This window comes from Manacus vitellinus, unplaced genomic scaffold (assembly GCF_001715985.3).
Source record: "Manacus vitellinus isolate BGI_N305 unplaced genomic scaffold, ASM171598v3 scaffold_5_pilon, whole genome shotgun sequence".
Classification (NCBI taxonomy): Eukaryota; Metazoa; Chordata; class Aves; order Passeriformes; family Pipridae; genus Manacus; species Manacus vitellinus.
In genome coordinates, this window is record NW_021940682.1 from 18,085,958 (window position 1) to 18,113,379 (window position 27,422).

Here is a 27,422-nt window from a genome sequence, read left to right on the forward strand (position 1 = left end):
TGGGACATTTGCATATGTTAATTGCAATGTCAAGGTGTTTGTGCCTGCCGAACTCACTTCTTCAGGGAAAAACGGTGGCGGGATTCAACTCTACCTGTGCTGTGCTGGTGACGTCACAGGCAGCTATTTCCAGCCCAGTTGCCATGGAAACCACCAGGCCTCAGCACCAGTTAGCAGTTCAATATATAATTTACTTATTCTTTTTCACCTAAGTGATTAGGACTCAAAATATAGAAGCATCTCACAGACCCTCAAATCCTCTGATCGTTTCATAGGAATTTCTTGCAGGCAAAAACCAGCCTGAAATAGTGAGCTGTGCGCTCTCCAGAGGGAAAAAAACCCCAGGCAAATAAAAGCCTAAACAAGATTTTTAAAAAAACCCACAATCCTCTTCCCTGCTGTCCCCTGCCCTCCCAAGTTTCAAGGGAAACAAATGCTGTGACTCCTGGAAGATTTCATAGTACCACCAGTGTCTGAAGGAGGTTAGCTGACAGCAAAGGAGGAGATAAAAGCCTAACATGGGAGCTGCTACATCTGGCAGCACCTTTGGTCTATCCTGCCTGGGACGTCACATCCCACTGTGTCCTGCAAGGTACCCGTCCCACTCTGTGCTGGTGGTGATGGGTGGCAGCAGGACCCCCAGCAAGTCTCTCTTGGCTCCTACAGGTGACCACCATGCATTAAGTCTCTCCTTATTAATCTTAGTGGGAGCAGTTATGGGTGCTGATAGTCAGTGCAATACCAACCACAGCCCTGGGGAAGGCAGCCGCCCCATCTCCACCCCTTCCTACAATGCAGGATTGCAGTGGTTGCCCATATTTTCCAAAACTTTTTTAACTAGTGCTGCGGTCAGAGGTGAGGTGATTTCTCTGCTTTTCCACTGCCTAATTAGTCACTGCAGAAGCTTATGCAAGACCCAAGGTTATGCTTCAGTTTCAACATACTGGTTTGTTGAGAGAAAATACAAATATTTTTACTGGGAGAATTTTCAAATGATTCATCTATCTTCAGGTAGTTTCAAAGTATCAGTCTTAATGTTTCTTATTGTGCTTCATTATGTTTTGAAGTGGTATTTTTCAAAACGCCAAGTTTTAAACATTAATTTTGAGAACCAGCTGCTTTGTGGCTGAATCATACAGTCTGGCAGAACAATAGGAACAGCAGCACGCCCCAGCCCCCCCGTTTCAACCCAGCATGGACCATCCTCCTCTTATTTGCCACTAAGTCACCACAAACCATCCCTACTGCACCCCTTCTCCTCGCCACTGCTTCCTCACATGCAGGCCTGGCAGTAGGGAAAAAAGGACAACCACCGCCAAGAACCAACCAAACAAAACCAGAGGTGTTTTTTGGCACAGTTTTAAACCAGGCACATTACTCACTAAGCAGTAAAAGAAGAAAAAAAATATCCACAGACAAAAAACTTTCCATTGCTACTTTTTGTTGATGTTCTTAAATGCTTTACATGTTAGAAGTTCTCTACGACACAGGACAACAGTTTGAAAGCCACCAGGACAAACTGGCAGGGGACTGTGCCAAGCCATTAATACAAGAGTTCCAGCGGCTATTTTCTAGGGAACAGAGGGTGCTATCAGATACCAGTAAGACCTCAAAGAGGTCTTCTTACTCCAGATGATTTAACACAATAATTTAGGATGGTCGGATTCTTTAAAAAAAATAAAAAAAGAAAGCATCATTTTGCCCCAAGTTTAGAAACATGAGGATAACATCTCAGAAGTAAAAATCAGATAAAGGTAATCTATAAAGCTAATTGACCTGAATGATTTTCCTTATTCCCTTTTCTTTCTTCCAACTCTTTAACTCAACCCATCTTTCTCCAAATCACTGCTTTCCTTTGTGCTCTGCTTCCTTTCCCGTTTGCATAATCCTACCCAATACGCACAGCTCAATACCAGCTTCCTGCTGGTACCCCTTGGTCTGAACTTCCCTTTTTTTCTGTCAATTCTGCCTCTTCATGCTCTTCACCCTAATTCTGCTGGGTCACCGGGTGCATCCCTCCTTCTCTATCATTAAGCTGTGGTCCATGCTCTACCAATATCAACAATATCTACCAATATCAACAATATCTACCAATATCAACAATATTAAACAACTGTAAAACCTTTGAGAGTTTACCAAGAGCTACTCTGATTTCAAAGATAATGGAAATAAAAGATAAATTTATAAGTGACCACATGGCAAGTCAGTAATATTGTACAGAATAAAATGCGGGATCAGACTGATCTGTACTTGGGTCACTTCGTAGTCAGAACTGGATCGCACCACTGACAAACTGAAACAGATTTACGATGAGTCTAAACCAGAAACAGCCACTGAAAAAAATAACATTGTTTGGCTGTACATTGAAACTATGATTAAAAAGATGATTAAATGTTTCTATTTTGAACAAAAAAAACCCCAACCCAAACAACAAAGAATGTCTTTAAAACCCTTTTTGCTCCAGCAGCTCATTTCACACAGGGAACATGGCAAGAAAAACATGTTGCAGCAACTTTAGCTATGGGAAGACGACTGATATTTTGGATTGAGCTGACAGCTGACTTAGGAGTCATCACTAGGGCTAACATCTTCCTTCTCCATGCAGCCTCCAGTGGTCTGGCATGTCTCAAAACTTGAAAGGAAAAAAAAATGCTGCTGATTTCATAGGGAAGTAGCCTATGAAGAGCCAGTTTGGAGGATGAAGTCAACTACATATGGTTCTATTTATTTGTTTGGTTTGGGGTGGGGAGAGGGAGTCAGTGGCAAATTCTCAGCCCTAACAACCAGCTCACAATAAAAGATTATGAAGTCAAGAGTTCCTCAAGGAAAAGAAACACTCTTAAAGTTTGTATTTATTACATAAATGCCAACATATTTGCAAGATTCCAAAACTCGGGCAGCATCCAGCTTGAATGATTAAAGAGCGTTTCTCCTTGAGGATTTGATTTCAGCTCAGATAAACTGTAATCCAAAACTGCCTTTGGATAGCACAGCGTACACAAAACCTCCCTCTGTATATGGAGGTGATACAAAACAGGTACACTAGGCAGGTCATGTCCTAACGCATACTTAGACCTCTGTGCCACAAACCAAACACAGCTGAATTTGCATGCATGACCAAAGCTTTCTGCATTTTTCTTTTAGTGGAGGGAAGAAAAATATACCCCTAGGAAACAAAAATACCCCTTCTCTGTGCTTTATGAATGGGAATTGACATAGAAAAAGGCAGGAAATGAGGTAAGGTTGCTTTTTCCTCTCATTCTCCATATTGTGACCACGACACATACGTGCATTTCTACATTAAAGAATATAACCACATACTCATATATGGCTGCATCTCATCCAAGCACTCTGGTCACTTGGGAAAACTTTGAAATTCAAGAATTCTGCGAGTCTGATCCTACAACCATTACCAGTTGGGAGCTAACATACATTTCTTTTTTTGTTCATCATAAAGCTTTGAATTATAATTTGCTCATTAGCCTAATAAATATCTCATCCTTGTGTGGCCCATAACAGCAGAAAGAGCAGTTATTATAGCAGTTCCCCACTGCAGCAGGGGAGCTCACCTGACCTCAGCATCCCTCAGCACCTTAAGCAAACATGGATCCCGTATAGCCGTGAATCCTCATGCAGCTTTCCTGCTAACCCAGACATAGGAAAGCAAGAGGTGTGACTCTTCTCTCTCCAGGGTGTGCACAGTCTCTTCTCCAGTCACAGGAGAAAAATCCCATCCCCAAAGGTTTTCTCCATCTGCTTCGGGTAAGAGAAAATTAACAGTCTGTGGCACAGGGGCAACGTGTGCTGTAAAAAAGGTTCACTAGCTCATGTGCTTTGGTTGTGCTGAGCATTTCAGTTGTGACCAACATAATTTCCTGTCATTCCACTTTACCCAAGTTGCCTCTACATCTGTCCTGAATCTGTTTGAAACTCCTATTTATACTTGGGTAAGAAAATCAAGAGATATTAACAGTTAACAGATTTTTATTTATGTTTTAAAGGTTTCTCAGTGCATATAAAAATGATCCCAAAATAGTGAGTCTGATTTGGAGATTTTTTTTTGTTGTTGTTGTTAGATTGAGGGTTTGGGGTTTTTTGGTGGTTGGTTTAGAGGTTTTTGGGGTGTGGGTTTTTTGGTTTTGTTTTTTGGTTGATTTTCTTTTTTGTTGTTGGGGTTCTTGGGGGGGGTGCCTTTTTCTTGTTGTTGTTTGGTTTTTAAAAAAAGAAAAGAAGGCTGAGATTGTGATTCTGATTCTGATTCTGTTGAAACCTCCCTTGGCCCATTCCCAAAACATATGCCTGATGAGAAGAATGATGACTCTCCCAAATGTACTAAATTAAATAGGGCAATTTTGGGACCTCCTCCAAGATCTTTCTCCATCTGTCCATCTCCTCCCCAGCAATTCATAGTGTTCCCCAAATCTCAAACTCCAATGCATTCTTCAGCCCTGGCATTGACACTTGACTTTGTCCCACATTAACGTAGTCACATCCCACCTCAGAGCAACACCTTTGCTCTTCCCGGAGTTGTCTCCTCTCACAGACTGACACCAGGGAAATTCTCCAGTTTTCCATTCCCAAAGCCAGGTGGTTCCCAAGGCACAAAGGGGTAGAACCCATTGCTTGCAAAAGGAAGAGGGGCAATCCTATGGCACAGATTTTTGTCTTCTGCTGCAAAACCAGGCATCAATCCCAACAGTAAAGGTATCAAGTTCTGCCTCTTTTCTACACCAGCTCACATGAGCTCCACTTGTCCCATTTCTCTTTGGAGTTCCTTTACAAGCAGGGCTCAATCTTCTAGTACCATGACCAGACCTAATTCAGCCCTGCTGAAATCCCATCATTTGCCTGCACTAAACATGGAAAGAACTATCACTGATCTTGGACTCTAGACTACCAATGTACACAAAAGAGTTAAGTACAGATTTGCATATACCTCTTCTGAGGTGGGAGAAAGACTCTCCTGCCTGCAGCAGGTGAGAGACAGACCTGCAATTTTCCTGGGAATCGGGCTTTCTCCCTTAGCCTTCTGATTTACGGCGCAATCAATAGATTTCTGCCCACTGCTGCCACCCCCTTTAGTTTCAGAATTGATGGGCGGCAGCGCTCCAGCGCTATTGTGTTACAGACAAACTGCGAAATGCCACCGAGGTAAGTGCTCGGCTGAGTCACACAGTCAGCACAACACAACCCGGCCAGGCAGCACGTTGGAAGGCTCCGCATGGACCTGGCCGTGCTAGGGAAACCCGCTCCCTCCTGTCAGCAGACCTCAGCAATGCCATTTCTTGCCCCACAGAGGTTCTGACAGCAGAAATTATTCTTAGGTCTCTCTTGTTCTTGTGCATGCATACACACACACACACGCACATTTCATCGTATCACTTCTCATCCTGCAATATCCCCATCACACCCTCATAAAGCTGGGAAATAATATTAAATGGGGATAACAGGAGAGGGCAAAGGGTAGAGGCAGACAAGTTAGCTAAATGAGCTGAAAACAAATTGTTGGATAACACATTGAGACAGTCCAAGTCCTTACTTCTGCTGAGAGGGGCGAAGAAGCTCCTCCTGCCTCTTTCCTCCTTCTTCAGCATATTTCCCTGAGTAGATCTGGCTGAAAAATGATGTCTTTACTCAGTTAGTTTACCAGAGCATACTTGCAGCAGTAATAAGGAACGTGGGAGGCAACTGGGCCCATTCCATTTGGCAGCTGTGCTGATCTGTATCTACTTCAGCCCACCACAAAGCCATGCCCTTATAAACTACCTGAAACCTGCAACCCAAACCCCAGCACTGCCCCATTTCCAAGCCATAGATTTCAACTCCAAACAGTGAACAGTAGAGAGTAAGTGCAAGCCTCCTTTCATTCAGGTTCTTCCATCTGCTTCCCTACCCCCAGCTCAGTCAGAAGGGGTTCAAGCTTATTCCTGCCTTCCTCATCAGACGCCCACAGCCAGAGTTTACAAAGGGAAGCCCTCCAGCACATCCTTTTCTGGAAATGTAGAGAAGCTAAACAATGTCATCAGCAGAGGCAGGCTTGGGTTTGAAGTACAGTTTGTCGAGTCCTCTACCAGGCACCTTCCCTCCAGTGGGATGGCATTATCTTCTCTCCTCTCCCGGAGTTGCACGTGTTCTAAGTGATACTGCAGCCATGGCACTGCCAAGGACTGCTTAATACCAACCTGCAGCTTGAGAAGCGATAATTTAGTGCATCATATCAATAAGTACCTGGTTCATAACTTGACACCCAATCCTTCCCTTTCACCTTCCAACACCTTTTGAAGGCATTTTCCAGGAAAAACTTATCGTGCGCCAGCTTCCCAAGTCAAACAGATATAAGAATGCCTTAATTATGCTGCAGCAGATAACACACCTTTTTAAAGCTTTAACAAAACAAAACAAAACAAGCCTCTATTCCCTCTCCACACAGAAGGGCTCGAAGGCACAGCTGGATCTTGGCTGCTGGTGACAAAGCTGGTTTCCAAAGTCACTTCCCCTCTTGCTGTCCCCAGATGTGACTGGGAACCAGCACTGTTTTGAAAAAGAAAGCCAGTAAAAAAACCTCTCTTCCCACCACCCCACCCTGTCAGGAGAAAAGGCTTTGCTCTAGCTCGGAGGACAGCCTTTACGCTGGCAGGCTAGGGGATATTCTGGGCAGCCAGACAACACCACATTCCTTTCCCTGTGAAACTTGTATGAAATGCTGCGTCTTAGACAGACACTTATTACTGTTTAACACTTTCCAAAAGAGAAAAAAACCACATCTAATCAATATTCCCAACTGGCTCAAATGCTTACATCTACAACGGAAGGAGAAAAGAAATGCTAAGACGGACAAGAGAGGGAAAAGAGAGTGTTTTCAGATTAAATGAGAAACATGAGAGAGAAATGACAAAACAGATATGGTCAGCAAGTTCCTTCCACAGTCATGCAGCTGTACAGGAGCTTTTTTGTACCAGAGGACAGATTTTATAGCAAGGCAGAGAAGAAGCTACTCTCTCCAAAGGAGTGCAAGGTAGGGGGTGAAGAGAAGGGAAGGTAAAGGGAAGCTCAAGCTGTTCCAACAACTGTAATGATGTGAGTGGGACCAGTGGCAATAAGCTATAAAACATGTGAGCTGGAAGTATGGATAAGTATGAACAGAGGGATCCCTCATTTTCATCTCCAGTGCCTGCAGTTCTGGCAGGAAGCTCTCTGGACACTTGGACATGGAGGACAAATGAAGTTTCTTAAATGCAGGAACCACCCAAGAGGAGGTCTTGCCAAATCAGTCTCCGCAGCCACAGGATAGAAGCACGTGGAGTTGCTTTGACAGCCCAGAAGAAAAGCTGGCCAGTATCTTACTGCAATTAGATTTTCTAAACCAGTGCAGACCCATGCATTTTGATACACCCATACAAAAGCCAACTGACAGAGACATAAAGAAGCAGCTTCTCTCTCAGGGTCATTGCTCCAAACTACCCACAGTGGAGTAGTTCTTCGCTTTCCGAGAACACTTGGTCTCAGCTCCGGCATCACAGCCAGCTCCGATGTCCGAGGCAGCGTATCAGACTGAATGGTCAGTGGTCCAAGCAGCGTGGTGGGGTGTCTCTGGCACCTCACTGTTCCACGGGCACAAAGCAAACCACGCAGCAACACAGGAGCCCTGAACCCCAGTCCTTCCAGCAGAATGCCATGGTAAGCGGCTTGGAAGAACCATTGAGTGTAGACACGATTTATCCAGCCAATGCCTCAATTTCATCCATCATTCATGTTTATCTCATGTAACCAAAATAATAATGAAAAATCCTGTTCTGTGGTATTTGACAGCAAAGTTTGTGCTACCCTAGTGCATCAACCTGCAACCAAGGTCTCAGATGCAAGAGTCCAACGAAAAATAGGAATAACCTGCAAATATCAGGAAAGTAGATGCCCCTCACCAGTAAGGATTAAAAATCAGAGTCCTCTGGGGCAGAAACAGGGTTTACAACAAAAATTTGGGGGAGGGGGCTAAGAAAGAGAAGTGAAATGTAAGGCTACATCTAACATAAAGCTCTTCTAGGGAAAGGAGGTAAACAGCAGAAGGACATTTCTGCTGAGCAAAACCCAACATGGCCCATCTTCACCTGAACGGCCCACCCATGGGGTCTGATCAACAAAAGCACATGTTCCACTGGTGAGGGACAGGCCAGACAGGCAAAGGCAGATGAAACAGAGGGTCTCTGTGAGGTCTCTGTGACCTCCGCTCTCCCAAGGCACAAGCTGAAGTCATTGCTCCAAAAAGCTAACAGAAAAGTGAGAAGTTTGGGGGGGGGGGAAGAGATCAGACTCTGTATTTGAGACTCTCAGAGCTGAAAGGGAATAAAAAGCTGGCTGAAGCCTAGCAATCTGCTCTGCTAAAAAAACCTATGTGCAGACACAGAAACAATGCTGATTTTACATTAGAAACCAGGAAACGAGGCGGAAGGAGATTGCAGGACAGCGCTGTGTTTCTACATTAGGGTTTTTAAGTACACTGCAGGATTTCTGTCTCAGAGTACTCATTGAGTTACATCAGACTGTAATGGCCTGTTGATTTTGAGAGATGATGGCAGCGCTGCTGATGCAGGGGGAGAGGAGATGGAAGGAAAGAGAAGATGTGATGTATCAGCCAGCGTGCGCACACATTTCAGATGATTACCCCTGTACTCCTGTGTGAGAAAGACACGGCAGATTCACAGTGGGACCAGGACCAGGAGGGGACCGTGCATGGGACCCTGTTAGTAATCTAGGCAGACACGGCAGGCGGTTTTGGTCCATCCCTGATTCCCACTTCATTCCTCCAGGGCAGCAGATGCCAAAAGCAACATTTTTGCAGGGGAGTCCCATCCAGGGCTGGCAGGGCCAGAGCCACATGGCATGGCACAGCAAGCATAATGGAGGAGGTGAATCTCGTGTGTTCAAGGCGTGCAACGTGTTCCTGAGATGGATTCAGTCTCACTCTGCCAGGCTGACAACTTTGCTTGCCTGCCTTTCTCTCTCTCCTGTATTTCACAGAAAGATGGTATCCTTTCCTTTTCCTTTATTTGCTCCTGGGCAAAAGCAATCAAGAACAAAGGATGAAAGAAAAATGCAGGGGGGGTGGGGGGAGTGAGGCGGGGGAGGGACATTTGAGAGTTAGGGAGCAATCTTTAGCAGGGAGAAGATAATTTAAAAAAAAAAAAAAAGAAGAAGAAAGAAGGAGATGCAGAGGCTTGGAAAAAAACACAATATGCAAATGAGGCAGAACAAAAATCAGAGCTGGGAAAAAAATAAAATCACACCAAACCCATTCATTTCTCCATAAGCTCTCTGTCTCTCAGACAAGGGGGTGCCATTGGGGTGAGGGGTTCCTAAAGCATTCTACCACCCTCCAACTCCAGCAAACTCCCATGGCTCACCACAAGCAGGCAATCTACCCTCTGGGGCACATCAAAGGAAGGGAAGAGTGAAGCATCTCTGGAGCAGTGAAAATCCTTGTTTTTTCTCTGAGGTAGGGAGCTGTGGGGCAAACAGAACCAGCCAGGTGCTTCTAACATGATGTTTGTCAAACAATCTGATTTCAAGCTTCACTGGAGTAGTCCCTCAGCAGCTGCTTTAATCTATTGCAGCACTTCTCCCCCACAGCAGGCTACATTCCTCCTGTGCCTCCTCCGCTCTTCCACCAGGACAGAGGTTCCCCAGGAGCAAAGACCTCCACCTCAGCTCGCAGCAGGTTGCTTCACAGACTAAATCATCTCAGGCCACACCACAAGCTAAGGAGGATCAGGCTTGAACTGGAGGTTTCCAAGGGGCATCCAGCTGCACAAGGAAAGGGGGATTTTGCTGCAGCAGATGACATACTGTTATCAGCGCAGAGCCCTCACACTGCTCAGAGGTGGGTGTCAGCAAAGGTGGCCTCTTCCGTCCAGATCGTGGAGTAAATAACTCATCCATCAGCTTGTTCATTAGTGACACTGTAGCTGGTGGTGTTACAACACACCACAGTGCAGTCACCCTTCTACTCGTCATCGTTTATTTCTTCTTCTTCCAACGTATGGCAAAACATCAGTGCGTGCTCCTCAGTTAGGAACCGTGAGAGGTGTAAAAGGGAACTAGGAAGTAGCAGGATTCCTGGTTTTTAAACCTAGTCTGGGGCTGACTCACCTGAAATACCACTTTTTAGCACCCATAGGGCTCTCCTTTCACGTAAACAGCAGCCCCATCTTTCTGTTCTTCTTCCTGCCCACATTTCTATTTGAAACATTATTCATTTGTCCAGTTCTGCCTGCAAACACTTGATGCCAGGGACTATAAGCCATGGCTCAGTCTTTACAAAACAAAGTATTTTTAAACAAGTTTATCAATATCAGAAAAATGGATTATTATTTTTACTTACTACCAAGGAACATCACTTAACTCAGTAAATACTAACTACCTAGAAGCACAAGTCACAGTTGTGTTGCAAGGGCTAGTTAAAAAACTATTTCAAAAAGTTGACAAATTCCACACCAGGGGTGTCTAAGCACCAGGTGGGGTGCGTGAAAGCAAAGGCTAAGCCTTGTACTGTATTTTACAAAGGACGGTGGATATCAAGGTAAAGCAGACATGAGAAGCTGTGTGGGTATTGAGGGCAGTCAGATGTCTACAGGGAAAACAGCAAAAGAACAAAAAGGCAGCAGTGAGGGGGCAGGGAGAAGAGGACAACAAGTTTTAGCAGAGATTTTTGCCACACACTGGTAACTGCAATCACCTGCAAAGGTCTCTCCCACCTCCAGTGACCTGAGTGGCTGTAGGCACTGGCTGTATTTCCAAGGAGCTCCCTTGCTCCCAAGTGTGACTTCCCCACCCCACAGGGAGGCAGAGCAAGAAGACGTATGATGTCTCAGTTCACATCTAAGCCAGGTCTGTGTCCCCATCAGTAAGAACTGCCACCACAACTGACACTAATTGGTTCTCTTGTTGTCGTGCTGCAGAGGTGACAAGGACCACATGGGCACCGACAAGAAGCCTCCCCTCTCTGGTCCCCTCAGGTCACGGGTAGGTACCCTGGCAGAAGCAGTGTGCATGGCTGGTATTGCCATGATGTGTGATGCCTGCTCAGTGAATAAAGAGCATCACTATCTGGAGCTGTCGAGCCTGCGTCACTCACTGCAAGAAGCAGGGGGGGGAAGACAACTACCAGCTTAAACCAGATTTTACTGGTAGGAGCATCACCAGAATTCAGGCTCTCGGGGACTTTACAAGGGAACCTAAAATATTACCAGCTGCAGTTGCAGCCTCCATATCCTCCTCCAGCCTGGAAAAACAACAATTAGTACATGTGTGCATTAGTGCATGCGTGTGTTTGCATGTGCCTGCAGTGCAAACACATACAATAAACAGAGCAAGAAGAAAGAGACTGTTGTTTGAAGCTCAAAAAAGCTATTTGTAAAAATCTGTGTGCAAGTTAGAACTGAAAAAAGGCAAGAATTATTTTCACCTTTCGGGGGGGGAAGGGGGCAGGGAATTAAGCACACACACACCCCAAGCAATGCCCAGGAAGAATTATGCCGCTCGTGATAAATGCAGTTTTCTGGTTCTGTGAAAAATCTGACATAATGAAAGTACCTTGAATGCAATTACTGGCACTTGTTTAGCATGGCAGGGCATTGCACTGCCACTGGGCTCGCTCCTCTCTGCTCCCAATTAGCATGCCAAGTGCTCCAGCCACACACATGGGCTCACGGGTCAGGGATTGGCGCAGAGGAGCAGCAAACAGCTACCTGCCCTCCAATGAGGGAGCGAGCAATGTGCTGGAAAGCTCCAGCTTCCTTCATTTTACATCCTCCCATCCCTATCACACTCTTTTCCTCCACTCCTCCAGGGTCTCTGGAGGCAGTGATAAAAACCGCAAACTCTCCCCCTCCTCTCTCAGCTGGTCTCATTCACGGCTCATGGCAGACCCGGTTTCCTCTGGGGACTCACTAATGAAGACGGCCAACGTTAATCTCTTTCCCCCTCCCTGACGGGTCGATTTATAGTTCCACGGAGAGTCCTGGATTGCAGCCAGAGGGCTTGACACATTCTTCTTGTTCCAAGACGGAAGGGGGGGGAAGAGACAGGCTTGCGCGCGCACACACACGCTGAAGATACACACACACACAATTATGATTTGGATTTAGCTGGAAGATGCAGCTGGAAAACCTGTTTACCTGTTCTGAAACGGCTGCTGAAGAGAAAAGTAACCAACAGCACTTTTGTATATATATGTACACTCCAAACATCTTTGTGTTTCCATAGCACCTCTTTCAGCCCAAAGACCCCAAATCACAGGGATCACTCCCTCATCACCAGGATGAAATAAAGCATCAGTTGTGTGCCAGCAGCATTACCCGTGAGTCATTAGGAGAGGAAGCAAATGATAAGTTCTCCAGGATAAACGGCAGGGGGAGGGAAAGGGGAAATTTTAGACAGGCAGAAAGTAATGAACTGGAATTTGGCCAGGACACTGAGGTTATTGTCCTCTCATCTCGTGAAAAGTGCAGTGGGATCTTTAACGATTGATCGAGGCCTCGGCTCTCTACCTCTCATCCCTAAGAGGTTCCAGCACTAGTTGCAGCTTCTCCAAGAGCGATGCTGGTGCACAGGTTCAGGAGTGGCTCAGAGAGAAATGCACCCCTCTGGTACCCCCACCTGCTTTTCTACCACAATGCATGGCACTGCCTGTACTGGAACTTCTCAGACCTGTCATTCTCACAGCTGCACCTTCAAAGGAACTGGAGAGGAGGAGAGACTCTGATATTTTTTTACCACTGAGCTATAAGAGAGCATCCCTTCCCCCTGTGGCAGCCTCACTTGGCGCTATTTGTTTAGTTCACTCCCCGTCCGCACGCGGGACTCGCCCGCGCTGACAGCACAGCTCTGCTAATAGGGTCAGTCAGTGAGCTACTGCTGCAGAGCCACAAGGGAGCACAAAACACTGGCTTTATTCCTGTAAGACCTATACATTACCTCCTCACCCCTGCCCCCTCAGGAACCAAGTGGTGGATTTAAAAGGAGCACTGTCAAGTCATTTAGGGCCATTATTTTGCACTAGAAGAAATGGCCTTTACAAAGCTCAATGGAAGCACGGTCTCATTCCATCTTTAAGTAATCTTGAAGGTTTCAATTGCAGGGCTGTAAACCACAATGCAAAAAAGCACAGACAAATAGATCAGATCAGATATGAGACTGCCCAGACGCAGAGTTCCCCTTGCCAAGCTGACTGCAGAGCAAAAATAGAAATGAACACTGCACATAATTATAGTATTTTACATTTCCACTGCACTTTCCATCCTGACAGATCCCCAAATGCACACACATGTGCATGCATGTGCATACAGAGAGGCAGGACATTGGGAAAATTCACTTGCTTGTAAAAAAACCCAAGGAATTGTGGTCCAGTGGTAACAGCTTGTACTGAACCAAAGCCTTCATTAACACAAACACACACACACACACACAAGCTCATAGAAAATCATAATGTGAAACAAGTCTAAGCCAAGCCACAGCAATCTGTAGATCAGCAGCTCCAGCACTTCTGCTGCTGCTCAGCATTTCCCCCCAAAACAGAAGATTAGAAACTGATCTTTTATTAGCTCTTGCCCTCTGTTTCCCAGCGAACCCCAAGGTGCCAATTCCACTTTGCTACCACAGGGCAGGGGCAGCTCTGCAGCTGTTGATCCACAGTCTTCCCTTCTCCCGCTGTCAAGCACTTTGCAGCCTGTAAGCAGGCACATCCTCCAGCCCTACAGGCTGCAACAGCCCCATTCTGCAGACAGCAGAGCATCTGAACAGGGGAACCAAAGCCAGGGACAGTGCCCAAACCACAGCGCTCCTCTTTCCCTCCTGAACAAAAGAGCCCCTGTCAAGTACAAGGGCCCCTTCTCTCCTTTGTGCCACCCAAGGTGCTCTGAGCAAGGATGAAAAGAAAATGGCCACGAAAGAGCGCTGGAAGATAAAGCAGGAGCAGAGATGTGATGCTCTGGCAGAAACCTTCAACTTTCTCAGTAGGCTGGGAGGCAGGGGAGAGAACAGGCACTAGCTCGCGCCTCAGCCTGGGAGGCTGGGTAACTCCCTTCTTTTTCCCACATGTCTGTGGCAAGTCAGTTTTGTCTTCCACATATTAAATATCTCACAGCAGTTTTAAACTCCCATCTGAGCACACAGGCATTTCGATGCTGATATGTGGCCAAGCACATGAAGAATGGGGGTAGGAAGTTCAAGAGGAGACAGAGAAGGCAGCAGCTCTGAAGCACTACAAAACCAAACTGATAGGTCAGGAGGGAAGGAAACAGTCTGAGGTTACGAAATGATACAACAGCTGGCTCGACAGAGCTGCGATTTTTTTTTAATGAAAACCAGGAATCTCACCAACAATACAATGTAATCGAGTGCAGTATGCAACTACCCCTTCAGGAAAGAACCTCCCAGCTAGTAGTCTTAGTCCTTACACTAGCACGAGGCCAATATCTGCCTTTGATGCCTCTCACAGAAGAAGCTGTTCACTCAGCAACATGCTGCATCGTGTCTGAGGCTCGGCGAATGATTGGCCCATGCCCATCTCAGCAGATATTTTGGGGAAGAAAGAGATTTTGTCAAGGACACTGCAGCAACACCCTCCCTTATACTTAAGGAAACAGTCATGGGATTGCTAATGTCCAAAGAGGACTCCAGGTTTTAATAAGGTCACTCTGAAAGAGCTCCACCTAATAAGCTGCATGGAAGTCAATTTATCGACCTCAGCACATGAAGTTGTGGTTGCAGGGTGTGTAGGTAATTCATACCTAATGCTCAAGGCCATCCCCTCTGGCTACAAATGGGAGACCAATGCAATTTCTTAAATTTCATTTAGTTTAATAATCCAGTGCATTATTCAGGAATGCAAGGAAGAGCCTTCTCAAAACAGGATTTTTATTTTGACAATGTCACTTTAACAACAAATAGCTGGCTGCTCAGTTCCCTTAGCAGGAGACAGCAGGTGCTCAGCTGGCTGATTTAGCAGCAGCCACAACTGCCACCACGAGCTGCTGGGTGCAGTTCACAGGCTGCAATTCTCAACTCCCCCAACGGGACTGCAAATTCCCAAGGAGGGGGAAGGGCTAATAGGAGCGAAAGAAAAGGCAAGGGGGGCAAGCTTGGGGTGAAGCATTATTAAATTAATGAACAAACCTCACTGCCACATCACTGGGACACCCTCACTGGAGTCCCATGGGCACCTATGTCAGCTGCCTTCCCCCAGCCCTGCGTGCGCACTTTCTCACATAAGGAATTAAACTCCTTTCCTTCCTTCTGCCCCACCAGGAAATAACATGCCCACTTTTTACCCGCAAGCAACATCAGCAAGATACTCCACAGTCTCCTGAGACCTTCCCCAATAGGTTCCTTTTATGAAAACAAACCAGTGTCCTCAGTAAACAACTAGAAAGCAAGAAGACCGTGTCATACAGCCTTGTGCCTACAGAAAATCAGGGCTATGGAAATACCTCTTACCAGAGGGTATGGTACAGCGAGAGGCTTGTGGCATGAGATTGTTAGAGATGACCTTAAAATAATCTTTAAAATTAAAAATAGACAGGTGCATGTGACTTTGTGATTTGTTTTTTGTTGTTGTGGGAGAATTTTATTTTTTAAAACATACCACATAAAAATGGCAAGACAAAAATTCTGGCCATTTCCTTTACCTCCCCCATCTTGCACATCTAGCAATGAAAGTTTTTTCCAGGCTGAAATACTATGACAATCAGTGGACCAAGAAAATTATATCTCCTAAGCAGTGAGAAACTGAAAGCTGTGATGTTAAAAGAGAATGGGATTTTACTCAGTCCACATTAAATGCTGTATGGTCTTCACTTGCTTTTGCTACTGTCTATACCAAGACCTGTATTTATTGAGTTATTTTAAGCTGCAGACAGCCAGAGGAATCAAAACTCTCTTATCTACAATTAAAGCACAGAAACATCCGTTACACCTCAGCAGCAGTTCTCTAACTAAGGCCTCCAAAAAATTAAAACACAGAGCACACATTACTCTTTATTGCAGCCTTAGACAGATCAGGCTTGATGACAGTACCACTTTTTAAATCCATTATGGCAGGGTGAATCGGGGAGACAAACTGGTACAACCCCAGTGTAAAATAAACATTCCCTTTGGGTCATCTGTAAAATTAAACTAGACTCAACGCTAAAGAGCACGCTTAAGGAGAGAAACATGAACCTTCCAATTTTTTTACAAGCATACTATCAGTGGAAGAGGCTTGAGTAAAGATAACAATATATGAGTGTATTGGCTGACTGTTATTGTTGGCTACTCAAGCAAAGTAGGGCTTCAACAACCCAGAATTTACAGGACCAAGAGCCTAGTGGGTCCCTGGTTTTTATTTTGAGCCAATTCACATTCCCTTATGCTGTTGGATAAGTCATGATGCCATCAGCAACATCGGCCCAGCTGGAAAACTGGGTTAAGAAAGCAGTGGACGCTCATCGAAAAGTAGGGCTTGCCTGCACAGGGACACACAGGAGAGACATGCAGAAGCACTTTAAGAAGACAGGTAAAATGACTTTAAATGTCTGTATAGACAGATTTATACAGAATGCAAATGTACCCCCGATTTGCCTGCTCCATTACTAAACCTATTTTTACTAAATCAGCTGAAAGTTAATTTAAGTCTAAATAAGGGTATGGTCAGATCAGCCAAGCAATCCAGTCAGTGCAGGGCTAACAAGTTGCTGTCCTTTCAGACAGATATCAGTAACTCACCATATGTTCTTCCAGCCTTCTGCAACGCAAAGAACCTTACAGTATCCTAAGAGAAATCTCCCACAAACTGTTCTTATGTGACTTAAAAATCAGAGGGGACAGTTTGGCTGGGAGTCAGCAATCTGGTACGTTGGCAGGGGCGGGCTACAAAGGATATCCCAAGAGTTGCCAGTCTAGCACTGTTTCTTGGCTCCAAAATTAAATATACAGTCAAACTTTTAATTTTCCCCAAAAAATACAGAAATGGAGTCTTGACCCTGCTGGGATGCTGCCTCAGGAACACCCAGTGATGTTGCCACCAAGAAGGAGAATTCATCTGCAGCAGGATGTTTTCCAGCACTGCAGTCACAGAAACAAGAAGCCAGGCAAGGGCTGTTGCCAACTTTCACACACACTACTCCAGGACTGGGCAGTGACTCAAGAAAACAACTTCCCAGCCTCATCCCAGCAGTGACCCCAGCCATGCACCTGCCTCAAGAGATACTGGCATGCCTTTATGGCTTTGATGAGAGCACGCCTCTCATGCATTGGCTTCCTTACTGGGAGGAGGCCCCACCAGTCACATGGGCTCAACACTGGGTGGACAGATCTCCGCGAGTGGACATGGAGAGATAAGCTTGTCACTGAATACAGGGGAAATACAGAGCTGGCACAGTAGCTGTTTCCTGAGAAACAACAAGTTGCTGGCAGCAAGGAAAACCCTGGTTTGGTGTCTACCTGATTTTCAGTCCTTCCTGCCCCAGGGTTACATTGCCCTTGACTGGCATTTTCTAAGAATGAGAATACAAGGACAGAAGAGATATCACTGCTCCCCCAACCCTCCTGCAATCAGGAGTCAGCTGGGGGTGGGCTCAATCCATTGTACCTGACCATAACCCTTCCAGCCAACCTGCCAATGTGTCATGAGGGCCATCCTCTCCTGGCTGTTCCATCTAATTGGCACACACCAAGTGCCAGGACTCCTCGGTGTTTGCTCTCTCCCCCTCTCTCCAGGGCTATGCAGCATTAATGTTTCACTAGCAGCTCCCGCTCTCCTCACAGCTCTATCAAGCACATCTCTGCTCTGACCTGCCGCCCCAGCCACTGGGCTCCTGACCCCCAGAACCTACACCTGCCCTAGCCTGGCTGCCCCTCAGTCCCAGAAGTGCTCTGCATGCCTTTGGAACAGGAAAGCAGCAAAACCCCTCACTGCCACGGGGAGCCAGCTCGGACCACCAGCCTCGTCCTGCCTGCAGCTTAACCAGCACATTAAGGCTGGAAGGGGAAAATGCCCAGCATCCCCCCTGCATTCCCCCCAGCTCCCTCCCTTCCCCAGCTTGCCACCATAGTGTAAACCCTTTTGTTTCTCACCAGAAATACAGCAATTATTTCAGAAAAATCTCTCCCCTCATCACTGGTAGAAAAACCACAGTCTGAGACAGTAGCTCTCTTGATGATCGCAGACAGTGGAATATTCCAGAAAAAGAGGAAGATTTGGGAAGGGGGAGGGGAGGAGGTATCTGGGATCCAATCTTCCTCTCCCTGCCAGCCCCCTCCATCTCTAGCAGATTTCATTTGTATCATGAGGATTTCTGTGAAATTTTCATCCAACCCTCCCTCTCTCCCATTTCAACTCCCAGCTAAGCTCAGTCAAAGGTGCACAAGAATAACATGCTGCTAACCTTTTCTCACAGGCTGGACAAGTAAGTCCTCAGTTAGCCACATGGAAGCCATTAAAAATATATTAACATACCCAGCAGGGTCTGTCACTTTTTCTTTTCTCCCCTCCCCCCCCCCTTTTCTTAAACATAGAGAAGGAAGAAATCTTGCCACAGTAACAAGAGGTTTTCATCAAGTCTCATTACCTCAAGCACAGCCGCGCACCACAGCCCCCACAGAGAACAGCCTTCGGTTCCCGCTGTCATTAAAGGAACGAAGATCTTAAACAAAAATTAAACCCAGGACAGCATGGAGTTGGGAGCACACGAATGGATCAGGCAGGGAAGGGTGCAAGAAAGCTGAGGGGAAGAGCAGGAGCAGAACCACCAGACAGGGCTCCACTCTTGCAGCTTGGGTGGGATGGGGCAGGTTAAATGTATCCCACAGAGCAGGGCAGAGGCAAGCATTTACAACATTTTGAGCCAGCATCCAAAGGTATGCTATATTTCACAGACTTAGTGACACAGCAATGTCCTGGAACATTAATAAAGGCTCGGGGTAAAACCAGACCAGCAATTACGATAAGCAAGCAGCTTTTTCTCAGTCTGCAATGCTGCACGACAAGGATGATTTTGCACACTCTGACACATGTCCATTTTACTCTAGGAGGTCCTCATCCCTTCCAAACAGCATGATGGCCCATGTCTCCCAGAACAGCTGCACAGCACATCTTAACCTGCAGCAGCTGCTCTAAGCCTGAAGCAGGTGGCTGCTGGTGTTTAATAACTTGGGAGGAGGGTTTGAAGGGTGGGAGGCAGCAAGTCTACATTTGAACAAGGGATTTCTATACCATTGTTAGTCAAAGGGCTATCAAGTCAAAGCGCCCTTAAACTGTAGTTTCTCAAGTATTTCTTTGGGCAAATCACTGGGTTAAGCAGATTTCCTCTCCACCCTGGCTACTTTAATCCAGATCAATTCCCTGATCCAGTTCAATGTGCAGCAGCACGTTCAGCTGCACTGACACAGCTGAACAAGCAGCTCAGGAGCAGCAGCAGGAACTGCTGAAAACAACACTCGTAAAACTGCACCCTCGGATTCAACAGGCATGACGCTTAGTCCCAGGGGAGCAAGATGCTGCATGCAAACCCTGTGAAAACAAAGGGAAGAGGGATACTTCATGCATGGCTAACAGGAAAGAGATGCCAAAGAGGACACAAAAAAATCCAAAAATTTGGTGACACTGTGGCCATGTTTTACGCACCTCTAGATTCCCATAAATGGGAACGGAGGAAAGCAAAAAGGTCTCCCTTGTGAGGCAGACAGTACAGTCAGGAAAGGAAGAGCTATGCAGAAGAGCCAACAATGGTAAAGCACCAATGAAGGGTGGACAAAGACCTCTGAGGAGTAAGGAGGATAAGAACCCACTGCTGGTGAGGAGCAGGAACTGCGTGGAGACACCACAGAAATAACTCCCTGGCAGAGCAGTGAGAAGAAGGGAACTGGGACATGAACTGGATGATACAGAGGCAGGATGAGAATGTAGAGGGTCCACCCTGGGCACAGAGGAGGGGAACAGGAGAAACAGTAAGAAAGATACTTCAGGTCTCTGGTGTCACAATCATTCCAGTTGTGAATAGTTTAATGGGTCATTATCCAAACATTTCATACACCCTCTGGTTCTGGAGTAATTACATCCATTCTTTAAAAAGATGTCACATAACATGGTCTACTGATATTACAGAAGCAGATAGGAGAGTAAGCAAAACGTCTGACTGTACTGGAACCAGATTGGAAAATAGCACCAATTTCATAATGATATGATACAAGTCAGCGATATATTTGCCTCTGCAGCACTGAAACCTGCTCTACTCATCCCACCTTGGAAAGAAAATACAAGAAAGTGAGGAGGTTCAGCAACTGGCAACAAAGAGACCTGGAAAACAGCAAATGCCTACATGAAGTCCATATGTGCAAAACAACAGCTATGTGCTGGGTAGGGGGAAAAAAGTCTTCTAGTGCAACCATGCTATACTGCATGCCAGGGCTGTGACACAGTGGGTGTGCGCTGTTCTCCCCAGGAAACCTGCCCATCCGCTCACAGCCAGCAACCACAACCCAGCCATAACTGCCACCAGCCATGGAAGAGTCACTCCTTGAGGAGCTATAGCAAGGCAGACTCTTCACCCACACCTGCCAGATTGAATACACTGCACAGAGTCTTCACTGCTGAGCCCTATGGTTGGTATTTCTACAGTCTCACACATAAGCAGTTTGGCTGGGTTGCTCTTCCTTGCTTCTTCAACATAGAGAGCACAAACTTCGTCATATAAAAGAAATCAAGAGCCCTGCTTTAAACTGATTGCAGGAAGATACTGGAGTCTTATCCACAACCCTGGGTTTGACAGCCACATAATTAGGTCAGGGGATAGCTGTGCTGTAACAGATTCCTTGGACTTGGCTCTATCCAAGGTAGAGACACACACGAATGCTGCTTCAGCGTGTATTTGCTCGCTTGCCAGCAGCCTGGATTCTTGAAAACATACTCTGTGTGACTAGCCCATCTCAGATCAAAACTCATGCCCTTGATGTGGGCTACCAGATCTCAACTTCTGCAACAGCCTCCAACAGCAGCACTAAGGACAGCAGAGTTTGAGCCAAGGTACAGCTGCCTACAGCTGAAACAGGCCTACAATAAATGCCAGAGAAGGGGGAGCAGGCTCTAGGCAGCACATGCAAGGAGGCACTTGTATTGATGCAGGCTCAGGTCATCCCAGGGACCAGGAGTCTGACACCCATGGTTAAAGCATAATCAAGAAACGTTTCCCGACAGTGAAGTCTATTAGGCTGTGGAACAGGCTCCCATGGGAAGTGGGGGAAGCCTCATCCCACTGTCTCTGTAAGGAGTGATGGGGCAGACAGTAGAGAATCGAGCCCCAAGACTTGATGAGATGGCCTGATGGGGTCAGTCCCATAAGACGCCTCAGGAGTAACACAGACTTAAGAAATTTCCTCTGCCCCTCCTGCAATATCTCCCCAGTTCTGCCGACGCTGCTGCTTGCAAGGCAGCACCACGAACTAGATCACTGTAGCCTGGGCCTTTTCACGTATTTGGAGGGACGGGGCTTCTGATCCACAGCAGGTCACTGATGTAAGTTACAGCACAGTCCTACCAAGGCTTGCATCCACATAACCAATGGGATGATGGCAGTATAGGACAGGAATGGGAGGTGAGGAAATAGGAATTTCTTAGGCCATGCGACAGGTATCTTTATACTAACCCTGTGCACATGAAATCACGCAAAGAAAGGCAGTGGAGGATGCAACTCGGGTGGAGGAAGGGCATTTACTAAATTATGACTTAGTATGATCAGACTTGTGTAATTAGACATGGCCTAACATATATGAAAATTATCTTAATTTACAGCAAAGAATGTCCCTGTGGATAATATATATGGTACCAAGTAAGTTTCTGACACACTGGACTGGCACTAACTTAAGTATTGGAGGTCTGAAAGACTGTCTCAGTTTTTAATTTATGTAACATTTAATTGCGTCCCTTACACATTTCCTCCTTATATTTTTTGAATGGGGAAAGATCAGCTTGGTTTTGAACTGTGCAGATCGACAGAAAGGCTTATTTTACCCCATTTAAAGCTATCAGATGCCTATCTCCCTTTTGGTTTGGGTTTTGGTATGGGTTTTGGGTTGCTTTTTCTTTTTGTTTGGGGATGTGGGGAAAGGAGGTGTTAAGAATATAACAAAGTTCAAAATTAATGTCTCAACTTGTAACACACTTTCCCCTCCCACAACACTGGTTACAGAAGCTACCCACGGCCGACACTACTCATGAAGCTCCATATGGTTCTGCTTCCCTTCACTTTTCCTCAGCCTGACAAACTTTGGCACTGCTCAGGTTTTCCTGGTCCTTGGGAAACAGGAAGGATTACAACAATTCCAGCTTCTCCTTCCTTTGCTTTTACAAAGCTCCCATGGTGCCATCTATGAAAAACCTACTGTAATGGCAAAGCATAAAGGCAAACTTGTCTGAATGTCACTGGTGCTGCAGGATTTTTCACACTGCATTCAATATTGGTACCAATGACTTAGATTGCATTAGTTGAAGGACTTCAGTAACATCAGGGTCCCTTGTCCTCAGCACAACTTACACATACAGCAACAAATGTCCGTGCCTAACAGGCTAGTAAAGTTATTTTATTTATGGTAGAAAGGCTTCAAAATGGAGCATCATTTTAAAGCACCCATGAGTTGACAACAGTTTGTACAATTATCACAAACCACTCAAAAAAAGCTTCCAGTACACCTGGGAAGTAACCATGTACACAGTAGGTACTCTGTATGCACCATAACTCAGCAAATGCTTTTTGCAGCTCCCTTCTACACTCAGTCATGAAGGATATAGATCATTACAGCCTCCAGCTATAGAGCTTCAGCTCACAGAGTAGCAGCTCACACTTTTAGCTCTGGAGATCCCCAGTTCAATCTGCTGCATGTCAGCCAAGAGGGCAGCTGTCATATAATTACAGCCACAACTTTGCATGTGAAAAAGTAGGGAGAGTGAACAGAGATCTTATTATAGACTTCTGGTTGCAACCTGCTGAACAGCTCCCTATTTAAAGTAACTCCTTGTAAAGAGGAGGGAGAGGGGGTAAAGAAAAAAAAAGGAGAAAGAGGAAAGAGAATCTTCCAACTCATCTACCCAATTCTCTCTGTTTTGCAGAAGAAACTAGTGCGGCTTTGCAGTCCTTTGATACAAATACATGTGTATACTAGATGAAGCACACAAGTGCAGAGCCAGGAGTAAGGCTCCTGGCTTATCAGTCCAAAAAAGAGAAAAAGGAAAAAAAAATTCTAATTGCTGCAACTGAGATGTCTGAAGTCCAACAAGGTATCTTAGTTTCTTTCTGAACTATAACCATTCATCAGCAGCCAAGCCACTTAGCTATGCAATTCAAGTATTAACATTTAAGTTCAAGAAATCTTAACTCAGTTACATCCTGTTTTCTTGAAACTGTGCATACAAGTTCTCAGGAAGACTTAACAAAACAGAGACTCTGGGAAGAGAGTATGTTTGAAATACAAAGGTACAAATCATGGCAAAAAAATCACCCTCAAATTAAAAGTTCTTTTAGTGAGTGAAACACAAAACAATTAGACCAAGTTTCTTCTTATCCGTTAATCTCTCTGCAGATCCTTCTGCACACACAGAGTCATTTTTGAGACAAACTTTTTTCCAAGCCAAGATAGTCAAAAACTGAATTTGAAATAATATAATCCAGTTTTAAAGAAACAGTTTTCCCCCAACAACTATTCTAGAGATGTCTTTCCTCAGTAAAGCTATTTCAAGCTTAAGATACAGATTAAGTCCTTGTAGAATATTCTCTCCTCGACAGTCCCATCCATCCATCCATCCATGACCCAGCAGCACAGAACCTGAACGTCTCCTACTCCCTGAGGTGAATCAACCACTTTGGACCATGAGCAGCAAATGGAAGCAAACTCTCCAACTTCCTGCAAACTACTTACCTGCTTGCTAAATACCATTTAAATAGACCAATCTGACTCAAACTGCTCAGTACCTGCCTGCAAGAACAAAGACTTGCTGAAACACGTCAACTAGTTCATGCACGCTACACCACTGCCCCTCCAAAACTCCCTGGAACACAGTGCCGTGCTTCCAACAGGATTTGAAGAAGTACCTAATCGACAGACAAGCTGGAAGGTGTTCACATAACTGCTAACACCAAGCGCAAACCTGCAACTCTGAATTCCAGAATTCACCAGCAGTTTGTATTTAAACCAGTTGAATTCTCTGGTGACACCCTCTCATCAGCCTTGTTTCTGAAGACTAGTTTTCATTTGGCTCAAAGAGTCTTCTGCTTCTCCCCTCAAGCAAGACCTAGTCAGGAAACACACAAACTAGCTGACCATCTCCCTCCATTTAGAAGAGGGTGAGGGAGAGAATCAAGGACAGGAAGCCCCATTTTGAGGAAAGTTATGTGCAGCTGTGGCAGCACAGATACATTTGGGGCTGATTATACACACGCAGCAACGCCTTGGCTGGGTTCATCCCACAGGAGGGACTGATAAAAAGTTCACCTCTCCCTCACCTACTGCAATCAGGCAAAGCTCACAAACATCTGAACCACACTTGTTACGGATGTCCAACAAAAGCAGTACAACCCTGTGCAGAGATGACTGAAATGAGACATTGGTGTGCTGTGTTCTGGTATTACTTCTGTAAATTGAGCACTGCTGAAAGGTTCCAGATAAACTTTCTCTGGAGACCCAAATCCTCTGCCTACCTTGAGAACATATGCAGAGAAGACAGCAGCAAAACTTATACTTGCTTTTCTCATCTCTTCCAGCCTGTTGAGGCTGAAATGACTGACAAAGGTCCAAAATAAGGGACACACACAAATTATTAATACTGCACTAGTAGTCTTGCTGTTGCTGCGACAGTCTAAAGACTTAACAGAGGCAGGCTCTGCAGGGAAATACTACTTTACTTCAAAATCATTCATTCAGGAAACTTACATACTAAGGAGAAAAGAATCATTCTGCAGCATGCTCTGTCAAACCCTCAGCTTTAAAACCCTTCATTTCTAAAACAAAAGCGATTTTAACAAGAACAGGAAATTTACATGAAGCATAAGGAGCTTCAAATTTCAAGTGAGCAAGGCTGGAACGGCATTACTTCCGGACACAAATCCTAACGCGCATCTTCTCATGCCTGACCTGGAAAGTCCATCCCACTTCTGGGAGCCAGGTAAGTGTTCTGTCTTTGCAGCCTCTCTGCTGAGACAGCCAAGGGCCAATACTACTGAGAGGATAACGGGTAGCTGTGCTCTAGCAAGTGGAGGGGAGCCAAAAAGCCACTTCAGTTTGCTTCTCGGGCTTCAACCTGTGCTTTACACCCGTGCAAGGCTCCAGATTCACATTCTCACCAACCTTTTATTTCATTCCAGGTCTCATGCTATACCTGCTGCCAGGTATAGAGAGTAGCCCCATGCCCATAAGCAATACACAAAGCGTTGCAGCTTCCTACTGATCTATTCACTTCCTCTCCCTTTTTGCAAGGGGAACAGTTTATGCAGGGGTATTAGTCTGTTTTACATTAATTTCAAGAACTGGGACAAACGACTTGAACTTTGACATTTCTGAAAAAAATAAGTTATTTTCATCTTTATTACTAATCAGAATAGATTTACTTTTCATTTAAAACAGAAAATTTCCCTCCAAAAATATCTGAAGTGGTTACTGAAATGTTTTCTTTACCAAAGCCCTGCAAAGCCTCAAGATTATTAACAACATTTTGAATATGAAGAGGTACAACCTTGCCCCATATCCACAAAAGAAGAAAAGGCGGTCAATTTTTCACAGAATAAAGTAATTCATTTTGAAAACTAACACCTCCTATTAAAAGTTCTTGCATTTAAAAACAAAAAAAGGTTTCCAATAACTCTAAATACTGACAGGGGCAAAGAAAAAGCAAACCCTACCCCCAGCTGGATGGCATTCCTCTCTTTGGGTGCAATGTAGTAACATTTGATTGATGCATCTGATCCATTCCAAAACTCCAGGCGTTGTTTTAATCATCAATGGGTAGAATCCTATTAATTTTCAGGGAAAAAAACAAAGAAAAAATAGAAAAACAGAGTAGAATATGGAGGCAGGACACGCGTTTGTCTAGCAGGTCTAACTGATTTAGCCAGACCCACAATAATCAACATATTAAAGATTGAGTTCACGACATAAACTCATATCTATCAGTATAAGCCCCTTCCTCCCCTCCACCCTCTTTCTGCCATCTTGGCTCAATCCAATCTCCCAACATAACCTGGAACATTAGTCCCACACCAGAGGAAATTAAATAGGAATAGGGACAGGAGTGGGAAGATATAAACCAGGCTAAATAGGGGTGGCATGAAGAGCCCATTCGCATGCAACCAAGAGCCTGCACAGGCCCTTGCTATGGCAGAAAACAGGAGATCAAGCATGCACGAGGAGATGGCAGGAGAGCAGATGTGAGAAGGAGAAGGTTCAAGTGGTCCCTGAGCTCAGGGTGGTAAGAAATGGCAGCAGAGCACAGCAGTGAGCCCCAGCGTGCACAGCGAGCTCAGCCTTCAGCAGCAGCACTGCACCAGGTAACCTGCTAGCTCCTGGTGTCTGCTGTGATTGGCATTTTCAGTACTGATGTGCATGGTACAAGAAATATAGTGTGAACCTTCCACATCAAATAAGGCTGCGCAGCCCATCCATACATTTATTTGGCTATCAGCCAAACTCAGATCCACCAACACCAACCACTTTTGCTTTGAAATAAGCCTTCACTTACAGTTGCACTGAACAGTTGCTGCTCTGTCACTTCAGCACTGATGAGCACTGCAAGCCCTATGGACCCACCAACGCAAGAGGTGGCACAATTTCAAGAGGAATTTACCCGTTCCAGAAGCAGCCAGAAGGTGAGCATCATCAGTGTGACCCTTCAGCTGGCCAGCTGACACATCAGCCCATATCCCATTTGGTAGGCCTAGAGCCAGGTATCTCCCCACTAGAAGTGGAAACCTGGCTTGAATGGTCAGCAGGATATCAGGCAGCTGACCGGCTGCCTGTTTGGGAACATGAGCTGCACAAAGGACACATCAGTGTTGTTCTTTGGTTGTTCCTTATATCTGTTCTGTGTTCCCAAGTCTCAGGATGATTAGCAGCCGAGAAGTGCTGGGTGAGAAAAAGTAGAAAAGGCAAGAACAAGCTGATGTACTGCAAAGGGAAGGTAGCAGCAGTCTGAAGATGGGATCTTACAGCAGGAAAACTGGTTGCTACAGTGTAGAACAGAATCTGGGGAAAACAGGAGGGGTCTGTTCACAGAAAGAAGGCAAGCAAAGGCATGCTACCACAGGGAATGGGAAAGGCCTGTAGCCCAGGGCTGATAAATCAGATATTGCTGCCAAAGTCTTACACCAGCCCCTGAAGCCTCTAGCACTGACCGGGGCTCTCAGCAACAAGCA

General features: G+C 45.5%; 1 protein-coding gene across 1 annotated transcript in view; it reads right to left on the bottom strand.

Annotated features, from left to right (window-relative positions):
* Positions 1-25,969, bottom strand: part of TCF20 (transcription factor 20) — a 118,288-nt gene extending 92,319 nt beyond the window's left edge. Inside the window, exon 1 of the mRNA XM_029963571.1 lies at positions 25,914-25,969. The gene's annotated coding sequence lies outside the window, so the exon portion shown is untranslated. The remainder of the gene's footprint in view (positions 1-25,913) is intronic.
* Between the last annotated feature and the right edge of the window lie 1,453 nt (positions 25,970-27,422).